The following is a 23,848-nucleotide window of genomic DNA, read 5'->3' as shown; positions in this document are numbered from 1 at the left end:
CAAGACGACATTGAATGTTCCTGAGTGGCTTAGTTACAGTTTTGACTTGAAAATCTATGGCAAGACATGAAAATGGCTGTCTAGCAATGATCAACAACCAACTTGACAGAGCTTGAAGAATTCTTTTAAGTGGATAATGTGAAAATATTGTACAATCCAGGTGTGCAAAAGCTCTTAGACACTTACCCAGAAAGACTCACAGCTGTAATCGCTGCCAAAGGTAATTCTAACATGTTTTGACTCAGGAGTGTGAATAATTATGTAAATTAGATATATTTCTATATTTCATTTTCAATAAATGTGCAAATATTTCTAAAAACATGTTTTCACTTTGTCACTATGGGCTATTGTGTGTAGATGGATGAGGAAAAACATCTATTTAATCCATTTTGAATTCAGGCTGTAACATAATAAAATGTGGAATAAGTCAAGGGGTATGTACATGAGACCTTGACAGGACACTTTCACATGTCCTATATCTGTCTGTCTAGTAACCTGTTGCGTCAGTAGCTATTTGCAAAGGGACTGTTTTACAAKGATGCCAACCCTATATCATAAAATATATCAGGGTTCCCCAACTGGCAGCCCGCGGAATGAATTTGGTCCCGGGTGTTTTTTTTGGACCCCTCAAGTTTTCTAAGCATTTTCAATGTTGGACATAAAATACTGTTAAAAACACCATAAAATGAGCTCCAAGTGGTTTTAATTTTGGAAATATTTTCCCAACTATTCCCACGCATAATAGAGAGACACGTGATCGTATACAAATATAACAAAGGTTTGAAATGATGATGTTTTAGCCAAATATTATATCTGTGTGGGCTTCTTGCGGACAATTTGCAGTCTACAAATTATTTGTAATTATGTCCTGGCCCCAGACAATCCGCTCAAGAAAAAAATCGGTCTGCGGCTAAATCTAGTTGATGATCCCTGAGCTATACCTTCCCTGTATGGGTTGAGTGCCCTATACTGCAGTGTAGGCTGTTGCATAAAACTGTTGCCTTTTCATCAGGTTGTAATGGAGAAGCCCACCTGCCACTCCCAATAATACTAATTTGAATAAATAGACAAGACACATGACAAGTGCTGAATGGTACATCCACATTACCATCAGGCTGCAAGTATTGGCAGTATGTAGTGGCTATTTATTATTGCATGCATTTGCATAAATATGAATTACACCGACAGCATCTGCCTTATTTATAGCACGAGCCCAATAAATCATGCGTGCTGCACGTCGATACGCCGATGTGGACGTGATATTATCATCATCTCTAGACTTTGCAGCTCCTCTGTGGCTCGAGCTGACTTATCGTGACGTCACCCACTGTATCTGACTGTATGCAGCCCTTCATGGAGCGCGTGGCTGCGAGCACATGGAAAGGAGGTCGAGATTTGTGCTTGAAAGACACGCACCTATTCATCCGAAATGGAATATAAATAATAATGCGCAAAATAGAGTCAGAGAACGGGTAAGAGCTCTCTCTATACTATCCATATCGGGTATACATCGCTTTATGTCGATGTATGTGTTAATGTTCAATCAAAATCCTTTCAGTGCATAGCATTCTAATAATCTAATCTAACTGCAGTAATGTTTTTAATCAAATGGAACCTGTAATACATATTTTTCATGTTAAAAGTTATTTTTTATTTGGTGAGCTTCCAGATTATCATTTTATGTTGTTTTTTTAACATGGTGTCACATTTTTGTATCACTTATCATGGGCAGGATGTTTATTTCGTCCAATATCAAATGGCTCATCTATATAATATTGTTGTCCACAGAACTGTTTCATCTCAATTGATCCCATTTATAAATATAGTATTATGTTGGAAGATTTTCTTGCAAATACTCTACTGTTGAAAGCTTTTCTTGCAAATAACCTACAGTAAATGCATTTTAAGATACACTGGATGTTTTGCAATCCTGTTGTTGATGATAATGTTATTACGTTTCATATTTATTATACTCTATTTGTTTTATAATCATTTCCTAACATCAAACACCTTCTCCACCAGCCCAACATTCATTAATGCATGAATACATTTAACTAATTCCCTTTTGCTATATGCCATGTTTGTCATATTTGTGAAGGATGATGCACTCAGTTGCATTGTTTCACTTCTAGTTGTGTCCTTTTTATGTTGCAAAACAACAGATTCCAGAGGGTAGGCAGCCATATTGGATGTGATACTTTATACAGTAGCCTATAAGAGCAATCCATTGTCTGTCTGATATCGACGCAGAGAAATAAACAAAGGGGGACTATGTCCTATTATAGCAATATATATTATATTCAGCACATCCTTTTTTTTATTAAAAGATGTCAAGGGTTTAGATTTGATGGTGGAGCCGTTTATAGTCTTATTATAGTACTTGGCCATCAAGGGCATGTGCAGCGTTTCGATTCTAGATCGAAGTGATTATACACCATATCACATTTTCCTGAGCATATGTGCTGATATTCATTCAGCCCTGGCTGCACATTTACAAGGACGTCGATATGATGGTTGATGATTCAGATGCACACACCCTCCTTTTAGCACTTTGTGATAGGCGCACATGGCTCCGTCTGCACGTGTGTGTGTGTGTGTGTGTGTGTGTGTGTGTGTGTGTGTGTGTGTGTGTGTGTGTGTGTGTGTGTGTGTGTGTGTGTGTGTGTGTGTACACTCGTTTACAGAATACAAGGTCATTGTCCCCCCGTGGTCAGGTTTCATAGGCGCAAAGACACTGGGGGGTCATGTGTCATACTTCTGGGACATTGGCACCCGTACAAGTCAATGGTCAGTACGTTTGTTGTCACTTTATGGTATGTTTGTGCTGGTTTGCATGGTAACAAGATAACACACTGTCCCTTTATGGAAAACGGATCCAGAAACATCCAGGTAGTGGTGCTCATTTGGCTTTTAGTCTGTGATGGTCTGTCACTTATGATGAGGGCCTTGCCTCCCGGTAATATGACTGACGACAGAAAACCTTGTGGCTTTCTCTGGGAATGAGCAAATAGGCATACTGAGCTATAGACACACTGAGAATTATCAATTATTAGAGGATCGTGGTGTTCTTATTCCTCTTGCAAATAGCCTGTTACTTCTGCCTTTCTCTTGCGCACAGATCAGCAGGTTCACTCCCTCTGATACACATGCTCATTATAGGGGATGACGCATTGGTCCCCTTTAAACCCTCAGAGCCAATCAAACAGATTTTACATGTTATCAGTGCATAATGTTTTTGTTTTAGTTTGCATCCCATATGGCACCKTATTCCCTATACAGTGAACTACTTTTGACCAGGGCCCTATAGCCCTGGTCAAAAGTAGTGCAATATATGAAATAGGGGAGCAAGGCCTTCGAATATGATAGGTAAAGATATAGGTAAGAGTAGAGTGCACAGCACAGGATGAGTTGTTATGAAAGAGTCTGGTATGAAACCAATGCACTACCTCACTATGTGCAAGCAGACAGCACATGTTGGGAGGCAGGACTACATGGGGGACCATCTGACGTTATGTAATTCGGCCTGTAAGAATGTGTTTTTTTGCAGCAGAGAGGAGCTGGAGTAGATTAAGCACACAGCTAGTCCTCCCCTACAGTGGGCTGGCTATGTGAAGAGCAGCCAACCCTACGCCCCGCTTTACAATAACGTCACTTTCTGATGACATCATCACTTTTCTACTCGGGTCCACTTATGTGTAGCTCTCTCTCTCTCTCTCTCTCTCATTCACTCTCTGTCTCTCTCTCTCACTCGTTCTCCCTCTCTCTCCCCTCCCTCCCTTGCGCTCTCATTCTCTCTATCCATTAGACGGCAGCCTGTCTGTGTTTTCTTTGGCAGCCGGGACCTGGGTCTGCCTGCCAAGTGCTTCCCTGCACAATGTTTTCAGTGTGAGAGATGGGTTATGAGAGGCACAGTAAGAAATAAAGTTGTGGAATCAAAAAAGGGTAGTTAGTTGCCCTGTTCAGTATTCAGCACAACATGTAAAGCAGAAAGCACCAAACTTTAGAAGTGATATGGATGTGGTTACCGTCTAATAAGGGGTTTCCCAAAATCTCCACCCTGCCATCCTCCAGTAAACAGCTAATCAGAAATGAATGTTGTGATTGATAAGAACTAACTTCCTTTCGAGCATATTTTTTTCACCACAAAATGTACTTTGTGAATGTTATTCATTTATTGCATTTGTTTATTTGAGGGACCGTTTTTATGAGGTAGAGGTCAATCTCTTCAATCACAGGTAACGTGACCATGGCAGATGCCATCTACAATATAATTCAATCCTATTTGCAGTTTGAAATCAAATGAAAAACACACACTCACGTCGAGGAGGTTTTGGTTCACTGTGACTTGGCCTCTAATTGGTTGAATTTCCGTGTTTTCTTAGGCTCAAATGAGGGAGTTTTTCATAGTAGAGCGCCTCCAGAGAGTTCCCTGAGTTCCTTGGAATGATTAAAAACATAGAGCAGAGCTGTGGGSTGGTCACAGGCCTGTCTGTCTGTTATGTAATGCTACTCCCCCTGCTGAATGAAGTCACTGGCTAGCTTCAGGCACGTTTCAGGAATATTTAACCATAGAATTAGGAGTTAGATAGGATCTCTATGTATTTAACTGAATAGGGGAGGGAGAAAGAGAAGTTGGAAATGCAGAAGTGATACAACATGAATGTGATACACTGGCCCCACAAGAACATTTCCATACAGAATGGTGTGCTACTGCATAACCTTGGAGATAAGATCACATTTTACGTTTACATTTGAATCATTTAGCTAGCAGACTATTAGGACTATTATTAGCACACTCTTATCCAGAGCAACTTACAGTCGATGCATTCAACTAAGTAAATCACCATACTTATAGGCTTAACTATGACAATACAGGAAGTGAAACGTCTCTTTCCTCTCTATAGGCAAGATTTAGTAAGACGCTACAGCCTAGCATTTATATAGTTGAAGCAGAATGCTGCCTACAGTATGGAAACACGGAGGTACCAGACAACTTTTTTTGTCGCCTCGCTCGCAGAGTGGTTGTATTCAGAAAAAGGGCCACAGTGACCTCATAGAAAGTCAGCCTGAAAAGCCTTTTGTCACACCCTGACTTTTCAGGCCCCGTCGGTCAATCCATGTTCAGATGGAACGCAGATAAAAAGCTGCTGAATGGCTGGAATCTGTCGAACCTTTTTGTATTTGGATGTGCTGGGTGTCAATGCAGAGAGAGTAGAATGGAGAGAGCATTGTCATGTGTTTTTATTCCAATGATGCCTAGCATGCTGTGTTGGCTGGATTAGAACTAATTCTCCTCTGAGATTTTCCTCTCTGCCATAGATGCATATTGCGCACAGCCTTATTTGTGCTGGGGTTTGTGAGTCAAAAGAGCACTGTGTTGAGTTTAAAGGGATAGACAGGGCCAGGAGAGGAGGGAGGGAGAGAGCGAGAAGAATGCCAGTGGTAGTGCTGAGCGATTATTGATTTTTGAGGTCGGTTCTGTTTTCGTTCGATTATTTAAAAAGATATCACGTTTTTTTCGATTTCGGTTTTGATGATTTTTTTCAACATGAAATACATTCTGAAATATTTACATTAAAATGATTAGAGCTTTTTAATGGATATTCCAAAGACAACAATTGTGAACATTCAATTGCCAAAACATTTAAAATATTCCATGAATTTGTAATATTTAATTCCTTAAAGTCATCATCTCATCTCTGCTCAGGCAGTACCAGCCAGCCAGCCAGACCACCATCTAACGTTATCTCTGTTCTCCCCATACTGTACTGTCTTTAGTCCTCCTATTTAGCTAGGCTAGCCTGCCTAAGTATGCTGCAGAGCTGTCTGACAATCATTTTACGAGTTTTCAAAGTAGATACTTTCACGAACTGTCTCTATCCCGCTCTCTCGTTTTTGTGCTGTGTACATTCCTCTCTCATGTGGCGGCGTATGCAGTCTGTGTGTATCCAACCTAACGTAGCAGGCGTAAAAGTGGATCCATCTCTGCCCGAGCCGGAAAAGAACAGGCGCAATGGATTATGGTCATTGTAGTTCATCTCATGTTGTATTATTGGTCTCATCTCCAGCGCTCCTCTGTGTGCACCTTCCCATTTACACCAGAGATCTGTATATAATGACAAGATGCACGTCTCCGCCCTAACAATGGGAGTCGTTGTCCCGAAGGCGGGCGGCAGGTGACAAGTTTAGGTCCAAATAAGCTCATAGAAACGCATTGGCCTTATTTTAGACAGATTTTAGCAGTGAAACCACTCTCTTCGCCTCTTCCTCTATGGTTTACACACACACCAAGCTCCTCCCCCTGCCTCTCACGCCAACAAAGTTGAGAGATCACAACTTCCTCTCTGTTTTCGTATGTCCCCAGGGAGTCACCCGCACACACACACACACACACACACACACACACACACACACACACACACACACACACACACACACACACACACACACACACACACACACACACACACACACACACACACACGAAACAAACATGGAATTACAGAGAGAAAGTAAGGACCTTAGCTGGCAGGCAGGCAGAGAAAAGCGGCTAACATCAGAAGTGTGATCTTTGCTCTACTTCCCAGGTTCTGCAGACGTGATGAGTCATGTTCTGAACAATGTGTTTGATTTTGCTGTCAGTTTACCTCCAGCTACAAGAGAAAGCAGCACAGTGATTCACACTGTTTGACTGACCCACATACAGTAATACATGTGCTGCTGCTGCCACTATTAGACTAAGGAGCTGATCCATGAAAATAAATATAGTTCTCCAGCTCTAATGAATTGCAGTACAACAACAATGACGTTAAAACACAACCAACAACGTTTAAACTGACATTTGCACCGATGCAGGACTTGGGAGGGTTAACACAAAACATAGGCCTAAATGTGATTGTTACGCAACAGGATAGTTACCCACGCTGCCCTCAAACCAAGGCACGCTGACTGCTAATTATCAATAGTCCATGTTTCAACTTGTCAATTTCAAATTATTTTCCAACAAGTTTTATTTTCTAACAACAGTTTGAATTGAGGTGTGTTCCACCTCCTCGTTAATTCGCATACGAAGTAGCCCATTTCACTCTTGCGGACAATTWATGTTTGAGGTTTTACTGAGCGAACAAACTTCTCTCTTCAAGTGAGCCCAAGCACTTCCCTAYTGTTTTCCCAGATCAAGTATYAAGACATTGTGCATCTCTAGTCAGAACAGGCCTTGCACAAACGTTTTCCCACAGCACATTTTCTGGCTGGCTCCCGCATTGCCTTCATAGTTGTTTGTCTTACAAATTGGACTTTGGACATGTTCATTACTATCAAAGTAAGTGGCGTATTTTCTGTATATCATGTTGTCGTTTCATGTTTTCAAGTACTGGTGACAAATCATGCATTCTGAATCATGACGCCAATGATCTTCAGGTCGGAAAGTCGGAGCTCTAGAAAGAGGCCTGAGTTCCCGAGTTGGAATTCAGAGTTGGATGACCGTTAAAATAGTTTCTCCCGAATTGCCAGTTGTCTTGAACGCGACATCAGATTGTAACTTTGGTACCTCAGGGTTGCCAGCTCAGACCCCCTTTCCAGGGGGTTTATTTGTTTTTAACGTATAACCTTCTCTTGTGTTTGCCCCCATTTATTGATAAATCCCCCATTATATTAGTATTTCCTGCATCATATCCCCCTACCATACCTTCCCCCATATTTTTCAGGCAATGAGCGTAGCKATCGTTGACTTTGTTTATTTGCGTCTTATGATGACATTCTGGATTTGGGAGTTTTCGCTTGTCAAACGTAAACAAACATGGCTGCCATTATAAAGAATGTAGCTGCTGTTAGCTTAGCTGACACGCATTTATTTTCTAACAACATTACATTAGTCTCTTGTGCTCACCAGAGATGTGGTACATTGTAAACTAGTCTAGCTGTTAGGTCGCTAACTTATGTTTTGTTTTTTGTCAGCGCAACCTGATATTTAGACTGATTTATGGAATGWGTTTGGCTGTGGATGTGTTCCGTGTGATGCTTGGATGATGAAGTTTGCATTTATCTTTTACAATAAACGGTCAAATTGAGGAATAAAGTTTAAGACCTTTATTTTCCATCAGTACAAAAAAATATTTAGATGCTGTTTAAACAACAATGATGTTTAGACGCGTTTGTTGCGTCATACGTTCTGTTGCTACTGTTCCAATCACGTGTTTGAGATTGTACGCTGCAAGGACCACTCAACAACGATCACAAATACGTGATTGAACGTGTCAAAGGGTTAACATTACACCAAACATACACAGAGCATGGTTGCCATGTTCTCAGAATAAGATATTCATGTTCTAGACACGTTTCATGGGACGTTGGAAGAACATTGTGTCCAGTTTTCTGAGGGTTAGTAGAATATTCCATCAACGTCCCACCAAACATGTACACTGAAAAAATGGTTTGCATTTTCTCAGAATATAAGGGATATCTCCACTGTCCAATATGACTCTTAATAGAACGTTCTCTAAAGTTATGGGAATGTTTGTTGTTAGCTGGGAACTTCTTTTAATTTACCTAAGAGGTGATTAATAAATGTAATAGACTGTCATTAACTAATTATGAACCATTTAGTGCTAATTGGTGTTATTTTAACAGCCTTTCCCATCTAACACATGCTGTTGGAAATGAAAACCAAACCTATCAGCTAGACAGTCTGACAGCCTAGGGATCACGTGTGCTGCCTAGTGAGGGCCGCGCTATCCCTAGGTACAGATCTAGGATCAGCTTCCCCTCACCAATCCTAACCTTAACCATTTGTGGGGAAAATGCTAAACTGACCCAAGATCAGCATCTAGGGGCAACTTTCGCCCTACTCCATGTGGAGCCTGTTCACGGTGCACTTTAAGGAGAGTTAAAACAACATAAATGAAATATTAATGACTACCTTTCAGGATCTGCGCCAACTCTCTCCATCACCTGCTCATCAGGGGTCTTGGGTCAGTCTGCTGTCGGTCTGTGTCACAGGATTAATTAGCCTGATTGACAGACATTGCAGTAGGTTATTGCACACACAGAAGGTAAATGCACACACACAGACACTCACTCTCACACACACACACACACACACACACACACGTTTGTTTTACGATCTTTGTCGGGACCAAACAATTTACTCCCATTCAAAATCCTACTTTCCCTAACCCCTAACCCTGTTCTGTTCACCATCTGCCCTGGCCTGTCTCCCCTTGTCTGGTACAGGTACCCCCACCACACTCCCCCCCTCTCTCCCGAGCTTTCGCTCGCCTCCAGCACACACGCACTGTTGGGGCGAGTGACTCTGAACTTACAATGGCTAGCCCCAAGTCATTATATATTTTATTTTTTTCTTGTGCATTTTGCCTCATGACTCCTGCATGCTTTGTTGACTACGAACTTTCTTTACCCAACCGTGGGACAGACTATGTTTGTTCCCACATTCGGAACTCTGACTCTCTATTGATTACACAAACTTTTGGCCTCCCGTCCTATTCTAACCACCTCTCACCAGCTTTGTATTCGTGTTACCTGATGAAATTGCTGTACAATATGATCTTGTTGCCATCTAATGTACATTCAGATGTCATAAATCAACACTGAAGAGCTCTCCCTGTCCTCTGCCGTGCCCTGATTGTATTACTGTTGATGATATCTGCAAATGTGCATGTACACCCTGGCCCATCTACTGTTGCTAGCCCCAATTCTGACTTTGATATCTGCTTCACTGATTTCTGCTCTCGTAAAAGCCTGGGTTTTCTGCACTTAAACACTAGAAGCTTATTACCTAAAATGGATCAATTGAAAGTGTGGGTTCACAGCTCCAATCCAGATGTGTTGGTCATTACTGAGACGTGGATAAGGAAGAGTGTTTTGAATACTGATGTTAACGTTTCTGGTTATAACTTTTTTCGMCAAGACAGATCTTCCAAAGGTGGGGGAGTGGCAATCTTTACCAAGGATCACCTTCAGTGCTCGGTTGTCTCCACCAAGTCTGTCCCCAAACAATTTGATTGGCTGGTTTTAAGCATTACACTTTCAAATAGCTCTTTGTTGACTGTTGCTGGGTGCTATTGTCCCCAATCAGCACCGGCCTCTAAGCTCTCTCCTAGCCCCTTACACTAAGTCTGAATTTGTCCTGCTAGGTGACCTAAACTGGGACATGCTTAACCACTTGACCAAGTCCTAAAGCAATGGGACTCCATAAATCTTTCTCAGACTATTACCAATCCCACAAGGTATGACTCCAAACACCCAGAAAAGGCTACTCTCCTCAATGTTATCCTCACAAATAATCCTGATAGGTATCACTCTGGTGTTTTCTGTAATGACCTTAGTGATCACTGTTTTTTACAGCCTGTGTGTGTAATGCTGCTCAGTGAACGACCTGTCCTGATTTGTCATAGACGCTTGCTAAATAAATTCATGAGAAAGCCTTCCTTTATGTACTGGCCTTGAAATGGTATAGAATCACGCTTGATCCCCCTCGTCGTAGACGGTTGTTACCTTCTTTTTTTATTATTTTCAATGGTATTGTTAACAAATCCCCATAAAGAAAATTGAGAATTAAAAACAGGTTCAGCCCCTGCTTGACCATGATCTTGCCAGAGTTACATTCCCCACCTCAAGAATTGCATTTGACTGGCGAAAGGCTTGGCACACGCATACTCAGGCTGATGACTCTCGTTCGGCAAATGAGAAATAAGTGCACTCAGGCTATCCGGAAAGCCAAAGTAATTACTTTAAGGAGCAGTTCTCTCTCTGTGGTCTAACCCCAATACTTCTGGAAAACAGTTAAGACTGGAGAAATAAACCCTCCTCCTAATGTTATGTGGTTGTTACTGACAATAAGCAACATGGCTGAGCTCTTTAATCACCACTTCATTAAGTCAGGATTCCTATTTGACTCAGCCATGCATCCTTGCCCGTCCAAAATTTCCTCATCTCCCACCCGTTCTAATACAACTATCCCCGATGTTTCACCCTCTTTTTTCCCTGCCCCGCTACAAAGTTTCTCTCTGCAGGCAGTCACTGAGTCAGATGGTTTATGACCCTTTTTCTTTAAGGTTGCTGCCCCTATCATCGCCAAGCCTATCCCGACCTTTTAACCAGTCTCTCCTTTCTGGGCAGATTCCCATTGTTTGAAGGCAGTCACGGTTCGTCCTTTATTTAAACGGCGAGATCAAGCTGATCCTAACTGTTATAGCCTATTTCTATTTTGCCCTGTTTATCATAAGTGTTGGAATAACTTGTCAATAATCAACTGACTGGCTTTCTTTGATGTCTATAGTATTCTCTTTGGTATGCAATCTGGTTTCCGCTCAGGTTATGGATGTGTCACTGCAACCTTAAAGGTCCTCAATGATGTTACCATTGCCATTGATTCTAAGTAATGTTGTGCTGTTATTTTATTGATTGGTCAAAGCTTTTGATACGGTAGACATGGGCCGACTAAGGAGTATTGTGTGTCTGAGGGTCTTTGGCCTGGTTTGCTAACTACCTGCTGTCTCAGCCACTGCCTGTCACCAAGAGAGTACCCCAAGGCTCGATCCTAGGCCCCACGCTCTTCCCAATTTACATCAACAACATAGCTCAGGCAGTAGGAAGCTCTCTCATCCATTTATATGAAGATGATACAGTCTTGTATCCAGCTGGCCTCTCCCCACATTTTGTGTTAAATGCTCAAGAACAAAGCTTTCTTAGTGTCCAACAAGCTTTCTCTACCCTTAACCTTGTTCTGAACACCTCCAAAACAAAGGTCATGTGGTTTGGTAAGAAGAATGCCCCTCTCCCCCACAGGTGTGATTAACTACATCTGAGGATTTAGAGCTTGAGGTAATCACCTCATACAAGTACTTGGCTAGACAGTACACTGTCCTTCTCTCAGCAAATATCAAAGCTGCAGGCTAAAGATAAATCTAGACTTGGTTTACTCTATCATAATCGCTCCTCTTTCACCCCAGCTGCCAAACTAACCCTGATTCAGATGACCATCCTACCCATGCTAGATTACGGAGACATAATTTATAGATTGGCAGGTAAGGGTGCTCTCGTGCAGCTAGATGTTCTTTACCATTTGGCCATCAGATTTGACACCAATGCTCCTTATAGGACACATCACTGCACTCTATACTCCTCTGTAAACTGGTCATCTCTGTGTACCCGTCGCAAGACCCACTGGTTGATGCTTATTTATAAAACCCTCTTAMGCCTCACTCCCACCTATCTGAGATATCTACTGCAGCCCTCATCCTCCACATGCAACACAAATTCTGCCAGTCACATTCTGTTAAAGGTCCCCAAAGCACACACATCCCTGGGTCGCTCCTCTTTTCAGTTCGCTGCAGCTAGCGACGGGAACGAGCTGCAACAAACACTCAAACTGGATAGTTTTATCTCAATCTCTTCATTAAAAGTCTTAATCATGGATACTCTTACTGACAGTTGTGGCTGCTTTGCGTGATGTATTGTTGTCTCTACCTTCTTGCCCTTTGTGCTGTTGTCTGTGCCCAATAATGTTTGTACCATGTTTTGTGTTGCTACCATGTTGTTGTCATGTTGTGTTGCTACCATGCTGTGTTGTAATGTGTTGCTGCCTTAGGTCTCTCTTTATGTAGTGTTGTCTCTCTTGTCGTGATGTGTGTTTTGRACTATATTTATATATATTTATTTTTAACCCAGCCCCCGTCCACGCAAGAGGCATTTTGCCTTTGGGTAGGCCATCATTGTAAATAAGAATTTGTTCTTAACTGACTTGCGTAGTTAAATAAAGGTTAAATAAATAAAATAAATAAATAAAACCTCATCTTAATCTCTTAATCTCAAACCCTAACCTAGCCATCTTCAGATCTCCTTAGAGATTGTCATGCTGTAGTGGTCTAGTCATGAATAGAATTCATACAGGGAGGAATCTAATTTTAGATACGGGAGTGTATCTTGAATTGTCACTCAAATCTCTCTTTGATATCAATGCATGTTTCGTGTAAAACTTTGAGTTAGAGTTTCCATTCAGACAGCCAGGTGGAAATCTCTTTCTGTAGTTCCTCTGTTCTCACTGCCTGGCACAGTTGGGCTACTGCGTTATTTTAGGGGCTGCAGGGCAAGTGGGACAGCAGTTGGCTCCGAGGAGCAGTACAGTGTCAGTTACTGTCAGAATATACACCAGCGCAGCGTCGCCAGGTGTCAGAGCGTGTCCCCTCGCACGTCAACCACTCTAAATGTAGCCTGTGTATGGAGCCTTGACCTGTCACTCAAACCTCCAGCTGTCTGCGTGGATGGATGCAGGCTTGCTGAGCAGAGGTGAACTCAGCTGAGGTATGATCCCTGGGTGATCAACTTCTCCTGGCACATTTCTTCCACGGATGCCCCATCAAAACATTACACCTTAGAGCATTCTTTTAACAGCAGGGAATGTACCCCACTAACCGCAGGTCATCATCGACTCGTCATCCCAGTGGTTGGAGGTCTGTTTTTAGACAGGTCCTATTCTCAGTAAGATGAGTAATATTTCCACTCTAGAAAGGAAAGGGGTAGATGTATTCGGAGCCCTCAGGCCTTGAACCACATCAGACAGAGTGTTCCGTGTTGGATTTGGAGCATGGAGCCATGGAGAATAACCTGTGTTGTCGAAATCCATGACAAGTTCCCTGGGAAAGCATGCATGGTACAGTGTATCAATCTGCCCTCTTGTTCCGGTTGTTCGACTTTTATGGTGCTTCATGGACCTAAGCCCCCTTCAGCCCCCTCTCCTGTTGGCTTTGATGGTTAGCTGGGGACACAGTGATCTTGTTCCCCTCTGAAGCCCTGACCGACCATCCCTAGGGAGGGATTGATTGCTTTTGTACTCCCCCATACTGTATGTACCTCTATGTAAAGCAATAGGAGATAGCCTGCCATCTGGGGGAAGTGATACCTCTGTCTGCTGAATCATACTGTTAAAGTGGTCCCTCTTCCTATCTGTCTCCCTCATGCCTCTCCTGTGCCCCACTGCCCCCATCTCCCTCCCAGAGAAGATAGTGCGATTACTGGGCTAGAGGGATGTAACTTATCTTAATGTGGTAGTTGTGTCACGCTTCGGTGCCTATCTGCACAGAAAACCTTTAGACTGTCTTGTTGAAAGTGGTGGAGAGGTTGGTACAATATGTGTTATATAGAGGATTTGTAGAGTGCAAAATAGACTTGTTTCCCATCACATTTTTAACAGTACAAATGTAAAATATCAAATTATGATTTCATTTTATTGGAGATTGGAGAGACTCTGCGAAAGATAGTATGTCACAAAGGCTGTGGGCTGGATTTGCACAGTCACGCTACTCTCACATTCTTAGCAAAATATCTTAGTCATTATTGCCGTTTTGAATTTATCGGTCATTTTAATTGTTTATATGGAAATGACTTGGAAATACTATTTATGCATCTTTCTTTACTATCATAATGTGTATAGATTTCTCCTCTTTCACGCATTTATGAAACTTTGGCTACCAGTTTTGTGCCTTTGTGCACAACTTCCAGATGCTTTTCCAGGTTTGATGTGGTGTTTCTGGATGAAGAGAACAATAGTGCCTTTGCAGTTTGCATTTTACTAAAATGTTGTTCCCTTTCTCCTCGATTAACTCAAAATAATGGGAGCATTTCCACAAGGAAACGGTTAAGCGGGGTATCAACTCAGATGRCATATTTCTTTGAACTATGAATGTTACAGATAGAAATGCATTGACGAGAGCTAATGTGATTCCTCAAAGACACTGCGTATGTGGTATGGATTTCAAAGAGACGACAGAGAGGTCTTTTTGAGATGCTCAACTATCTATAATTCTACCGGTTCCCATCTTTCAATGAGAAACTAATTTTAGATTCTTCAAAGTAGCCACCATTTGCTTTGATGACAGCTTTGCACACTCTTGACATTCTCTCAACCAGCTTCATGAGGAATGCTTTTCCAACAGTCTTGAAGGAGTTCCCACATATGCTGAGCACTTGTTGGGTGATTTTCCTTACTCTGTGGTCCAACAAATCCCAAACCATCTCAATTGGGTTGAGGTCGGGTGATTGTGGAGGCCAGGTCATCTGAATGCAGCACTCCATTCCTCTCCTTCTTGGTCAAATAGCCCTTACACAGCCTGGAGGCGGGTTGGGTCATTGACCAGTTGAAAAACAAATGATAATCCCACTAAATGCAAACCAGATGGGATGGCGTCTCGCTGCAGAATGCTGTGGTAGCCATGCTGGTTAAGTGTGCCTTAAATAAATCACAGACAGTGTCACCAGAAAAGCACCCCCACACCATCACAACTCCTCCTCCATGCTTCACAGTGGGAACGACACATGCAGAGATCATCCGTTCACCTACTCTGCATCTCACAAAGACATGGCGGTTGGAACCAAAAATCTCAAATTTGGACTCATCAGAACAAAAGACAGATTTCTACTAGTCTAATGTCCATTGCTTGTGTTTATTGGCTCAAGCAAGTATTTTCTTCTTATTGGTGTTATTTAGTAGTGGTTTCTTTGCAGAAATTTGACCCTGAAGTCCTGATTCACGCAGTCTCCTCTGAACAGTTGATGTTGAGATGTGTCGGTTACTTGAACTCTATGAAGCATTTATTTGGGCTAAAATCTTAGGTGCAGTTAACTAATGAACTTATCCTCTGCAGCAGAGGTAACTTTCCTTTGGCGGTCCTCATGAGAGCTTGATGAAACTTTTAAAGTTCTTGAAATTTTCCAGGTTTGACTGACCTTCATGTCTTAAAGTAAMGCTGGACTGTCATTTCTCTTTCCTTATTTGAGCTGTTCTTGCCATAATATGGACTTGGTCTTTTACCAAATAGGGCTATCTTCTGTATACCACCCCTACCGTCAGGAAGTTAAAGCTTGGTCGCAAATGGGTCTTCCAAATGGACAATGACTCCAAGCATACTTCCAAAGACATCAGTCAGGAAGTTAAAGCTTGGTCGCAAATGGGTCTTCCAAATGGACAATGACCCCAAGCATACTTCCAAAGTTGTGGCAAAGTGGCTTAAGGACAACAAAGTCAAGGTATTGGATTGACCATCACAAAGCCCTGACTTCAATCCAAAAGAAGATTTGTGGGCAGAACTGAAAATGCGTGTGCGAGCAAGGAGGCCTACAAACCTCTGTCAGGAGGAATGGGCCAAAATTCACCCAATTAATTGTGGAAGCTTGTGGAAGGCTACCCGAAATGTTTGACTCAAGTTAAACAATTTAAAGGCAATGCTACCAAATACTAATTGAGTGTATGTAAACTTCTGACCCACTGGGAATGTGATGAAATAAATAAAAGCTGAAATAAATCATTCTCTCTACTATGATTCTGACATGTCACATTCTTAAAATAAAGTGGTGATCCTAACTGACCTAAGACAGGGAATTTTTACTAGGATTAAATGTCAGGAATTGTGAAAAACTGAGTTTAAATGTATTTGGCTAAGGCGTATGTAAACTTCGGACTTCAACTGTATGACTCGTTCCTACACAATTTCCTGATTTCACAGAAATATCATTTAGAAGTTAATTCATAGGGAACATTTTTATTTTACCACTGATAGAACATAGGCTTTCACCAAATTGACAGGAGTTTCATGATTTTTTTTTCTGGAAGTGGATTATCCCTTTAATGGTCTACAAAATCACTTTTTCACATCTGTCTCACCTTTTGGATTTTGCATTTTGTTGGGGGGCAGTTGTGAAAACACAGGTGACAACACCAGAAACAACAGAACAACAACTGCAGTTAGTACAGCAGTGAGCTCACACCTCTGCCCTGTAATGGAGTTGCAATGGGGAGGGAATGAAAGCGTGAAGTACTCTTGACTGTCATGTCACCCTGGGGGCAGGAGGCTCATCCTGGAGGTGATTTATGGAGCTGTCTACTATGTTCCCTGAGGGGGAGAGGAGCACAGGAGCAGGCCTTTTTCTCAACCATTGACCCAACTTTTTTTCACCCATTGACCGTTTATTTTCCCACAACAGATGGGCCCCCTGGGGCCCTGGGTCGTTTGCACCTCTTGGCAGCTGAGCATCCTCAATCTTCCTGAGCCCCACTGGTTTCCCTGCATAACAGCCTGTCCCATAGGTCACCTCTGTGGCTTAACTACCAGTCCCAAGTTACTAGGCACACTATTCATTATTCTCCCCGGCAAACATTGTTACAACTTTGTATTTCTCCATTGTACTCACTGCAATGTGCTCTGGGAGTGAGACTGAGATCTGGCGGTGGTGTCACCCCATGGGTATTTGTAGATGTGCTACTGCTGAGGCATTCAAATATGCCTCATTCAAGGGGCTCTCCCATAGACTCTCAGCTCTACTACCATATATCATGTAGTAAACCCACATACCCTGATTCCAGGCCCCCTCTACAGGGCAATATGTGGACATATCTAGGACATTATGTCCCATCAGTCCCTGAGCAGAAATGATTGCTCCTAAAATTTCAGCCTTCAAGCTTCTAAAACTTTATACAGTTTTAGAATGCATTTATTAACTAGCATTGGAGTCCCTAACTGATCTCTCTCTGTTCATATAAGGAAACATATTTGAGGTCAGAGGTCACAAAGAAGGGGCTACCCAGGGCCACGGCTTCATCCAAGGTCCTTCATAATGGTCCTTCATAAAGGAAAGTTTCTCTGTGTTCATTTTTTAAATTCCAGAGAAAGTAGTGCTTCGAACCTAAGGGTTTCTACTATATGAACCATTACTAACGGGTCAATCACAAATCAGTCAACCTTTGTCATTTTATGAGTTTCATGGGTCTAGCAGACAGATGTATTATACCCACACGTCCCGAACACACTAGAACTGTGCTGCATTAAATCTAATAACTGGACATAATGCTCTTCAGACTCGGACAGACTGACTGTAAAGCCCCTCCATTCTTCAGCCATCCAAGTGCCAGTGRCGGTCAGGAGCTGTTCATTGCCTGCACAGATAGTCAATTGTGTGTCTGAGATTTTGGTGGCAAACTCTACTCAACAAGATGGTTTAAAAAGCATCTGTTTCATTTATCCACATACTGTAGCGTGTAGCCTATGTCTGCTGACTCGTCAAGACAAATAGCTACTCGTCAAGGACATTAGTGAAATCAATTATTTTGGCCATTCGAACCGATTTCAGGAGTGCTTGATTCTTGTATAGCAAATATTGTTGTACAGGCGCGTGGTCAGCTGTTTTCTGCTGAACTCATTGAATGGACACACTGTAGCTAATGAGTTTCCTGTTGGAGACTAGCCATTGGTTGGTCGTTGTACTCTAATCTATCAGTCAGCAGCAGGAACGGAGCCGTTTTCAGTTGCTGCTGATTCACTTTGAAAACAATACCTGCCACCCACAGATTACAGAGTGCTCTTCCAGAAAAAACTGATTATGACAACGACTTAAACAAACCTTTTGTGGCTGAAAGACAATGGCGCTTTATTTCTACTGCTTCGCCAGAGTTCAATCCAGTAGCGCTCCAGTAGCACTCACTTCACGAGCTCAGGGCATGCCCGACCCAGCATGCATTTGTAGTCTACTTGTGTGTACTGCTGTTYTAGCCCTTTGCTTTAGCTACTGCCGTGGAGTTTGCTAAATATTTTCATAAAGAAACTGATAAAACACACAGGTGCAAAATCAAGGTGACTTACGAAGATGAGTACCAAGAGCAAGAGAGGGAGTGCGGTGATGTGGTGTCCACAACTAAATTATTATTATTTAGCCTAAAAATGTTTAGCCTACCGATATATATTTTTTTACAACAACTCTGCATCTCTGCCCAGCCTGGCAAGAATGGCCAAAAGGGTGTTTAGCATCCCCGGTGGCTCAGCAAGCGTAAAGAGTATATTCTCCGCTGCTGTCCTGCTCTCCAGGCACCATCGCATAAGCCTGACGTCACAGACTGGCCAAACTCGTGTTTCGAAGAAAAAAAATATTATAAAAATGTATTCAATGGCACTAATAAGGCATTTTCGTTTCATTTGTATTTATCTCTATACTAAACAAAAATATAAACGCAACATGCAACAATTTCAAAGATTTTACTGAGTTACAGTTCGTATAAGGAAATCAGTCAATTGAAATAAATGTATCAGGCCCTAATCTATGGATTTCACATGACTGGGAATACAGATATGTATCTGTTGGTTACAGATACTGTACCTTAAAAAAAAGGTAGGGGCGTGGAATTAGAWAATCAGTCAGTATCTGGTGTGACCACCATTTTCCTCATGCAGCGCAACACATCTCCTTTGCATAGAGTTAATCAGGCTGTTGATTGTGGCCTGTGTAATGTTGTCCCACTCCTCTTCACTGGTTGTGCGAAGTTTCTGGATATTGGCAGGAACTGGAACACGTCAATCCAGGGCATCCCAAACATGCTCAACGGGTGACATGTCTGGTGAGTATGCAGGCCATGGAAGAACTGGGACATTTTCAGCTTTCAGGAATTGTGCACAGATCCTTGCAACAAGGGGCTGTGCATTATAATGCTGAAACATGAGGTGATGGCGGCAGATGAATGGCAAGACCATGTTCCTCAGGATCTCATCATGGTATCTCTGTGCATTAAAATTGCCATCGATAAAATGCAATTGGGTTCGTTGTCCGTAACTTGAACCTGCCCATACCATAACCCCACAGCCACCATGGAGCACTCTGTTCACAACATTGACATCAGCAAACCAATCGCCCACACGACACCATACACCCTACCCTGTCTGCCATCTACAATTGAAACCGTGATTCATCCGCGAAGAGCACACTTTTCCAGAGTGCCAGTGGCCATCGAAGGTGAACATTTGTACACTGAAGTCGGTTACGACGCCAAACTGCAGTCAGGTCAAGACCCTGGTGAGGACGACGAGCACGCAGATCAGCTTCCCTGAGACGGTTTTTGACAGTTTGGTCAGAAATTCTTTGGTTGTGCAAACCCACAGTTTCATCAGCTGCCCGGGTGGCTGGTCTCAGACGATCCCGCAGGTGAAGAAGCAGGATGTGGGGGTCCTGGGATGGCGTGGTTGCACGTGTTCTGGGGTTGTGAGACCAGTAGGACGTCCTGCCAAATTCTCCAAAATGACGTTGGAGAAGAAATGAACATTAACTTCTCTGGCAACAGCTCTGGTGGGCATTCCTGCAGTCAGCCTGCCAGTTGCACGCTCCCTCAAAACTTGAGACATGTGGCATTGTGATGTGTGACAAAACTGCACATTTTAGAGTGGCCTTTTAATGCCCCCACCACAAGGTCCATCTGTGTAATGATCATGCTGTTTAATCAGCTTCTTGATATGCCACACCTGTCAGGTGGATGGATTATTTTGGCAAAGGAGAAATGCTTACTAACAGGGATGAACACTAATTTTGCACAACATTTTAGAGAAATAAGCTTTTTGTGTGTATAGAATGTTTTTGTATTTGTTTTGAAAGGCTATAGCCTTGAAATAATAGAAATAATATAGCCTAAATAATTAATTTCCCTTCTTAGTCTCCCTGTCTGATRTATTTAGAGTGTTTATATGCTGTTTAATATGACATGTAGCCTATTTGAAATGATGAGAGCTTCTTACATTGACCTTTCAAGTACTTTTCATTCAAATCATATGGTTTGGTTGCAGTACTTCAAAACCAAATGGCAGGTCCAGGTAGTCAGAAAAAATAGATGCGTGCTGGTTAAATTGAGATTTTAATGAATGGAGCGAATTTGAAGCGTCAGTTTTCTTTCCAATGAGCACGGAGCGTTTTTTTAGCGGAGTGGTTGGAAGGACGTGGAGCACCGAGCGAAGCGCTGCTCCATGGGCAATGAGCGGGATTTCCGCGGGATTTCCAACTGCTCAACTCAGCTCACAATACCTCATAATGTCAAAGTGGATTTGTGTTTTTTGAATCTTTTACAAATGAATAAAACATGAAAACTCATTCTGTTTGCAATAATAGTGTAGTCATAGTAAATACTACCTTATCGATGTACGCCACACATACAATTATCTGTAAGGTCCCTCAGTCTAACAGTGAATTTCAAACACAGCTTCAATCACAAAGACCAGGGAGGTTTTCCAATGCCTCACAAAGAAGGGCACCATTGAATATCCCTTTGAGCATGGGGAAGTTATTTATTCCACTTTGGATGGTGTATCAATACACCTAGTCACTACAAAGATACAGGTGTCCTTCCTAACTCAGTTGCTGGAGAGGAAGGAAACCGCTCAGGTATTTCACCATCAGGCCAATGGTTTAAAACAGTTACAGTTTAACGGCTGTGATAGGAGAAAATTGAAGATGGACTAACAGCATTGTAGTTACTCCACAGTACTAACCTAAATGACAGAGTGAAAAGAAGGAAGCTTGTACAGAATAAAAATATTCTAGAACATGCATCCAGTTTGCAACAAGGAACTAAAGTAATACTACAAAAAATGTTGCAAAGTAATTCACTTTTTCCCCCGAATAAAAACATTTCTGTTTGGGCCAAATCCAATACAACACATTACTGAGTGGCACTCTTCATATTTTCAAGTATTGTGGTGGCTGCATCATGTTATGGGTATGCTTGTAGGCCTAATCTTTAAGGACTGGGGTGTTTTTCAGGATTAAAAAGAAACTGAATGGAGCTAAGCACAGACAAAATCCTAAAGGAATATCTGGTTCTTAAAATTAAAACAGAAGGCCAAATCTACGCTGGAGTTGCTTACCAAGAAGACAGTGAAGGTTCCTTAGTGGCCGAGTTACAGTTTTGACTTACCTATAGGCCTACATTAGTAGAATGAACTCTCTCTGACTCATATACTGAAGCTACTCAAACAGGCTCTTATCTGTATTAGTTGTGAATGAGAGACAGTCAGACGCTTGGAGGGAGAGAATAAGACAGATTTGCAAACACATGTAAAATGATTAAGGATTAAGAAGGAGAGTCAATAGAAGGCTCTCTCTCTCTCTCTCTCTCTCTCTCTCTCTCTCTCTCTCTCTCATCTCTCTCTTCTCTCTCTCTCCTGCCTGCTCTCTCTCTCCTCCTCCTCTCTCTCTCTCTCCTCTCCTCTCTCTGTCTCTCTCTCTCTCTCGCTGCTCTGCTCTGGCTCTCTCTCTCTCTCTCTCTCTCGTCTCATCTCTCTCTCTCTCTCTCTCTCTCTCTCTCTCTCTCTCTCTCTAACTTTATTGAGATGGCAACAGTAAAGTCATGGTTCTATGATGTTCCACCCCATTAAGAATACTACGTGTGAAGCGATGAGATTCTACAATAAACTGACTATGAGTACATTTTCTCTCCATGATGTGTTGACAGCAAGGCTTAGAGAGAGCACTTTTACCCTGAACTCAGGGAGAATAAGTGAGACAGAGTGTCACTTTATGGAGCAATGAAAGCATCGGATATGACATGAAACCCTACCACCATCCGACTACAGCTGCAATCTGTCCATCTCACCCTGTACTGTAGCGACCCGCCACAATACTCTGCGCTTTTGTCAGTCTCATTCAAGCAGCAAAATGCTGGGTACTGATCAGATGGTAAAGGTTCTTTGTTCGTAATGCCCTCACATGATGCTCTACACCTCTGCGTAATCTCATAGAGCCTGAGCCAACTCTAAATGCGTTGATCTCTTCTCTATGGAGAGACAGAGAGAGACAGCAAAGTCAGCAGTGTTCTGGCCCTCCAGCGAGCCCCCTGCTAGCCCCCTGGTTCCCAAGTCCACATGCCCTCAAAAGGAGGTTGAACCTGGGGAGGCCAGCACCGCAAAGTGGCCTGGCAGCCATCACATGCCTGAAGGTGTTTTGTCTAAACCTTTTTCATTAATTTACTCTACGGCGCAAGTGTGTCTGCAATGTTAAACAAGCAGGGTCCCACGTGTAAATATTTAGCCTTACATGTTTAAGCGAGTTCAAAGGTGGCATGTACAAGTGAATGGAAGACATTCTCCGGCTTCCCAATAAACACTGCATTATATCTAAGCTCAGATAACGGAGTCTGAAATGAATGGCCACATCTGAGTGTTAATAGGAGAACAAAGCAAAATCCAGGGCTCTGTAAACTGGAGAAGTAATTTGCTCCCTAACTGGCGATGGCCTCATTATGGCAGAGGCAGTAATTAATCACAAGCACATGCCTTTTGTGTTGCATGTTGAATAGAGGACACACACAGGACCAACTACAGAGCTCTCGCTATAGTTTAAACTCCAATCTACCAGATCAATATCAACATTTAGAAGGACTAAAATCACACCTGTAGGAAGCATCACACAGCTTGATGTCGTGGAATGTGCCTTGACGTGACATTGAAAAGTCCTGCCCCGGTGCGCATTTAGACACGAGCCGTAGCCTTCAGATACTGTTGGGTGTCCACTGTCCAGATGTCCAGCTGAACTTTCAGGTCACATGACCCCTGTTGAACCTAAGAACTTCCTGACGTTAATCAGTTGGGGAGAGGCTATACGGACACGCCTGGTGCCCAAATTGATGACGTATGTCGCGCAGCTGAGAGTCGAGTGGAGACGAATGGATTTGGTTCAGTCAGTTCAGTCAGTCGCCCTGATGAGCCCTTTCCAACTAGCTAGTTTCTGCTGGCTAGCTGGCAACAGCATGCGCTAGTTGAAACTTGTAAAAGAAAGTGTTGATTATCTCGATGGCCGATGGATGTCACGTGACATGCCAATTATCTAAGGTAACGTCAAGCCGGTGTAAATGGCCATTGCAACGGTGTTGTATCGAGGTGCTTCCCACTGTATTATATTTATAGTAGGATAGCAACCTATACGAGAAATAACTTGTAATATTGATAACCATCTGGATCTCACGTGATACAGTCTACTGCTGCTCAATGGGGAGAGTTTGCGATGCAAGCCGGCAACACAACAACACGGGGCA

The 23,848-nt window shown here is 42.5% G+C and overlaps 1 long non-coding RNA gene across 1 annotated transcript in view; it reads left to right on the top strand.

Moving 5' to 3' along the window:
* The first annotated feature begins 1,270 nt into the window (after nt 1–1,270).
* LOC111953931 (uncharacterized) overlaps nt 1,271–23,848 on the top strand; it is a 43,512-nt gene continuing 20,934 nt past the window's right edge. Inside the window, exon 1 of the long non-coding RNA XR_002875925.2 lies at nt 1,271–1,472. This is a non-coding gene — a long non-coding RNA (uncharacterized lncRNA). The remainder of the gene's footprint in view (nt 1,473–23,848) is intronic.

The sequence above is a fragment of the Salvelinus sp. IW2-2015 genome, linkage group LG27 (assembly GCF_002910315.2).
Source record: "Salvelinus sp. IW2-2015 linkage group LG27, ASM291031v2, whole genome shotgun sequence".
Classification (NCBI taxonomy): domain Eukaryota; kingdom Metazoa; phylum Chordata; class Actinopteri; order Salmoniformes; family Salmonidae; genus Salvelinus; species Salvelinus sp. IW2-2015.
Note: the sequence above shows the minus strand (reverse complement) of the source record. Positions and strands in the feature narration are given on the sequence as shown.